We start from the raw sequence: 5890 nt of genomic DNA, 5'->3' as shown, positions 1-5890 counted from the left end.
CACCTAGCATCCAGTGGGCCTTGTTTGTGGACAGCATTGGCATGAACACATGGTCAACATCAGCCCAAGGTGTGCTTAAAGGTAGGTTGTGACCAGTTATGACATTAACAAGGCTCAACTCCGATATCAGAACCTGGGGATCCTTCATAAAAGCAGGGTATATGTCTTTTATTTTATGCTGAAACCAAGAATTTGTTGTTGTGGTTCTAAAATTTACATTCTTGCCGTGTTTTGCAAGCTGGCGAATGTAGTAGAAGCACGCATCCATGTGCTATAATAAAAGGAAACAATGACATTAAAGAAAAGGAAAGTCTGTGAAAATGTGACCAACATGTGAATATGTGACCAATATATGAAAGTATGACCAACAATGATATGTAAGTGAAGAAGTTAAAATATGTGGCCACTCTGTGAATATGTGAGAGCATAATGTGGTTTTATTGTACCGTGCTACTCAAAGACGATTCTGTGTGTATAAGATTGTAGAACCATGACTTGTGATCAACTGGGAATGAACCGATGACGAATGCAGGTTTGATTTTGTCGTCCTCATCGTTAAACTTTTTCCTGCAAACATGAAATTGAATAATGAGTGTTGCGCTACCATGAATTGTTAAGTTACATTCTCAGATATATACAAATTGCACGTACTTATTTTTGGGTTTGAAACCCCTCTGGAACCAACTTATAAACGTAGATCTGTCAACTTCTTCAATGTTGCCTTTGAAATACTCAAAAACTATGACATGATCATCATGTTTGAGCAATTTACCTTCTCCAACAACGAATGGAGATTGCAGTATCCTTGCGGGCCTCGAAACCCGTTTGACTGGTAATTCAGAACGACCATCAGGAGACGTGGATCCCTATATATTATTGTAAAAGCTTGTTGAGTTTCACATCAGACATAGAAACTACATGTGAATAAGTTTTGAATGATCTGTGACCTGTTAAATTTTTTTATTATGGCGCGTAGTTGACCCGTGACAAGTACAGAATGAATAATGGCTTTGTGAATACCTCTACCTGAACACTTTGGTCGCCGTCAACACGTCAGATATAATGGAATCTACCTGTTTCTGAACGTCATCGGGTTGTGTATATCCGATCCCCAAATCGAACGATGGTGGTTGAAGACTATAGGGAATACTAATGTCTTCACTTGGGTCTATCTTACCTTTCTCTTTCCTGTCAACATTTGGCTGCACTGTTTGTACCTGTATCTTGGAGAAGAAGAATATTTGGCATGTCAATGTGACCATAGTGTGTATAATGAAATGTGTAAATATCATGTAAGTACCTAGTCGGTCTTATCAGAGCCTCTAGCAATATGAGTTCCCTTGTCTCCAATTCCGTGAACTTCTGTGCCTCGATCTTTTGCTTTTTCACTAAACCGTCTCATGATCTCTTCCATTGAACTGGATATCATTGCTGACACAGTTTCGGACAGAAACGACATGTTAGTTCGAATCTCCATCAAATCAGTTTTTAAGACACCTTGCATTTGGATAATGGAGTTCATTTTTGTTGAGTGCACATCATTGAAGCATGACATCTGTGACTTGATGTCAGCGAGCTCCCTATTCAACAATTTATTGTCCGACTGTAGTTTGCATCCTCAAATCATCATATGCCTGACATAACATCATAACAACACAAGTGTGACCAGCTGTATGGAAAAAAAAGGTTATATGTGACTTAGGAAAATATGTTCTGTGATGAAAATATGGTGGATATGTGACCTTCATCGCAGTGATCTGTGACCAATGATTTCAAAAAGGTAATGTGACTTAAGACATTGATCTGGGTTCGCTGATTTCAAAAAAAATACTTACATCAACCTATTGCGGCCTGTAAGGGTGTGGTTCATCTAGAGAGTTATGGGCAGCTGACGGTGCTTCATCAATTGGAGATTTTTTCACGGGGTGGGGAGGAGTGAATCTTGACGTCGTGGTGGAGGATCAACAAAATTATCATCGTCGTTCGATACATTAGGCTATCCCATACTGCTATCCGTTAAGAGCATCACTGACTTTCCACTAGCACTAGCATTACCGGCTGATTTCTTTGTCCTTTTTTTTCCTGTGGCTCTCACTTAACAAGTCTGGTTGAATCGGCTTTTGGTACTGGACATTGTTCATATATGACATGGCCATTTCCATTTTCGATGGTTCCAGATCACAAAAGTGTATATTAGTAAAAGTGTAATCATAACAGTTCACTATACTGGTAACAAAGCTTACTGATATATTACATCAACATTTGCGAAACAGTCAGCTCCTTCCAACTTAGCAGCAGAAGGTTGTTCATCTGCCATACAATTCATGATTCAGGGATGTGTCTTCGATGTTCGTGTGACAACAATTCCATCTAGACTTAGAAAAGTCTCATAAATGAAAAGTCTCATAAATCCATACTTAAAAAGCTACCAACATACATCGTAGCCTGTAATGTGGAGTTCTCCTACTTAACCCATCTTTCAGTGAACCCAAGGTAATGTCAAATAATAATTTTGCCCCATGGGAATCTGTTCATTGCATCGAAGTCCTCAACTAGGGCAAACAAGTAGTTGTCAACAACTTTCTTATAATCTCTAGGAAAGAGATAGGCAGTGAGAAAATACAATGCACCCATCCTAGCAACGTCATCATCCGGTAGAGTTTCGACAAGATCCAAGTCCGACATTTGACACGCAGAGAAGAATGTGGATTTGATGTCTTTATGTGTTACATTATCCACTTGAGAAAAGTATTTTCCCTTCAGTTTTGATGTTCTACTGTCATACATTTGTGTATCACACTGTCCATGATATCTCAGGCCTGTGACTAAACAGAACTCGGAGATGGAGAACCTCACATACCTTCCAGCCACAAAAAACCACATTTCTTCGTTGTTCGGCTGATGAACCTGTCTCAGAAAAAAGAAGTGAATTAGTTGTGGTTGTATCGTGATCTCATCACACTCTAGAACATGAGCAAAACAGGTTCCCATCAATATACGTTTCTGTGGTCGGCTTAAGCTCGTCTGAATAGTATTCAAGACACCTTTACATACTGAGGTTGTAATTTTCCCAAGAAACCACTTGTCTTCTGGTATTATGAATTCCCAGAACTATATTGAAATTGCAGACAATGTTAAATACTTGTACTGAAAGAAATCACACACATATGATATGCTACAACACAAAGATATTCAATTAATAACATGCTCTGCCTAACAGGTCACATATGCATACACATGTACACTCGAGTCAGCAAGTTGAATAGGGTCACAGATCTTCATTGTTAGAACAGTTAAGTCACATATTTAGTCAGCTCAGGTCACAGATCTATTTTTTGTTAGTACTTCCAATGCACATACATTCGAGTCAGGTCACAGGTCACATTGTTAGTACCTTTGACTCCGCCCAATGTTTAAGACATCAAAATTAAAAGCACAAATTCAATCACATACACATGTCGCATTGTCACATCACAGGTTAGTTTTTAATAAAATGAATAAGGTCACAGATTAGATCAATTCATTGTTAGCACCTCCGAGTCACATACACTGAGCTTAGGTCACAGATCATCTACAATGGTCAGTAAATTGAATAGGGTCACAGATCTTCATTGTTAGAACAGTCAAGTCACATATTCAGTCAGCTCAGGTCACGGATCTATTCTTTGTTAGTACTTCCATTACAAATACATTTGAGTCAGGTCATAGATCACATTGTTAGTACCTTTGACTCCACCCAACATATAAGACATCAAAATTAAAAGCACAAATTCAATCTCATACACACGCCACATTGTCACATCACAGATTAGTTTTCAATAAAATGAATAAGGTCACAGATTAGATCAATTCATCGTTAGCACCTCCGAGTCACATACACCGAGCCTAGGTCACAGATCATCTACCATGGTCACATACACTGAGCTCGGGTCATGAAGGAATTTCCATACACATAATCTTTACACCCAAAACCCTAGGTCATGCCAAATACCGAAATTACTTCAACTGACTACATTTCACAAAATGTTCAAATATCCAGTATGTTTTTTCATTGTTCAATAAAAAAAATAAAAAAAATTGAGGAAATAACCTTGTTTGATCGTCTTTTCGCTCGATCACAGAGACCGAATGCGTTGGGGTTTCCATTGCGCTGTCCTGTGACCTCCTTTTGCTTCTTCTTCTTCTTGTTGTGTCTTTGAGATTAATAACCTCTTCTGCACCCTTAGATTTCTCCATTAGATTGCATTTTATTAGTATAGCTAAAGGGATGTACTCCACACAGTGATTTTTGCACAAATTGAATTCGACAATGGTGAGATTTTAGGGTAACTAAATGGCGAATCTGGACTCTGGATGGATGAGTTCGAACGAGCGAGCGTTTGGAGATGCCGGAAAATCATGGGAGAACAAAGAGAGGGTTTGGAGATTACGTGAAATCATGGGGGCAGAGAGAGAGAGAGGATGATTGATATGATAGTTAAGAAAATTGTAATTTGAATTACGATAATTAAGGAAACGCGTCATTAGTTAATATACACATCTACTAATTATTAAATAATAAAAACAAATATTTCACATTTAGTAATTACATAAAACCCTGACATGTGTATAAAAAAGTTCTCCAGCTGATATTTGCATCCCAATCTTTATACACTTGGGACGGTGTAATTTCCACATAATCAAATTAACTAATCTTTTAGGGTACTGGACCTAATTTGTCCTAATTTTAACCCCAAGCCCAGCAATATTAAACTCTTTAACATTGAATATAAAGCCCACATTGTAGTTCCCTTCCCCACATTCTCAAACCCTGCGAACTCGTTGCGGGAGTGCTGCTGTGATTCCAAATTCCAGTATGGCTGACTCACCATATTTTAAAGAGGAAGAAGAAGAAGAACAGATTGAAGAAGCTAAATTTGGTAATCAATCTCTCTTTCTTAATCTTATTATTTATGTTTTGATAGTTAATTATGCAAATAGCAAGATTAGATATGGTGGTTGGATTCAAAAACTGCGTGAATGTTTTTGATTGCTGTAGGCTATAGCATTCCACACTATAATTTAAATTTTAAGCGCTTGAGTCCTTCCTTGTTTGTCATTATCTTTGATTCTTTTTTATGTTGATGATTGATGGTTTGAAAAAAGAATGATAGATTTATTTTCGTTGGATCAAAAAAGGTCAGTTTCTTGTCACATTTGAATTTTATTTTTTTTTTTTGAATTTTTGATCTCTCAAGAACTAATTTTTTTAGTTATTTATTTTGATTTTGATTTCAGTTGAACGAAGCACTGAAGTAGACTTTCCAGGTTTCCCATTTTTACTTCTATGCTGTACTTTTATTGAATGAAGAAAAAAGGAATTGATCCTTTCGAATTTTAGTTTGATCCAAGTGCTTCAAGTGATTGTTGACTTGGGTTTATACTTGTAAAAGTCTCAGTAGTTGTTTCTTATCGTACTTGTAAAAGTCTCAGTACTTTCCACTATTTATGCAAGCTTTGTTTGATTTGTTGGAAGGAGGGTCGGATATGGTCCGATTCGATTCAGTTCTTGTTAGAATCAAAAGGACTGGAAATTTTTGGGTATTTAATAAGTGAAAGCGTCGGGTTCAAATTTAATTATGGAACCATTTGGGTATGGTTTCATTCGGTTCGGTTTGGTTAGGTTCCGATATTTCGTATTATAATTAAAATTTTTAATATTTGCAAAGTTATATTAATTCAATTTAATGATATGTTCAATTTTAGCTCTTATAAACTAGCGTACTCCAATTTTATGTTTTTTTTTGTATCTCTCTTTACTGAATTCTTCATAGATTTGATTATTAAAATCACAAGAAAATAAAGATAACGAGCTCGAAATAATTAAAAGAGAAGTTGTAGAGCTTTAATT

At 36.8% G+C, this 5890-nt stretch overlaps 1 long non-coding RNA gene across 2 annotated transcripts; it reads left to right on the top strand.

Annotated features, from left to right (window-relative positions):
• The first annotated feature begins 4761 nt into the window (after positions 1-4761).
• LOC111393960 lies at positions 4762-5583 on the top strand. Of its 2 annotated transcripts, none has more exons than XR_002702537.1 (2): positions 4762-5178; positions 5278-5583. It is a non-coding gene; the product is annotated as an uncharacterized LOC111393960 (long non-coding RNA). The 2 variants fall into 2 exon arrangements; XR_002702534.1 differs by having other exon boundaries at positions 4765-4919.
• Positions 5584-5890: the final 307 nt, after the last annotated feature.

This window comes from Olea europaea, chromosome 1 (genome assembly GCF_002742605.1).
Source record: "Olea europaea var. sylvestris chromosome 1, O_europaea_v1, whole genome shotgun sequence".
NCBI lineage: Eukaryota > Viridiplantae > Streptophyta > Magnoliopsida > Lamiales > Oleaceae > Olea > Olea europaea.
This window is presented reverse-complemented; position numbering and strand designations above follow the sequence as displayed.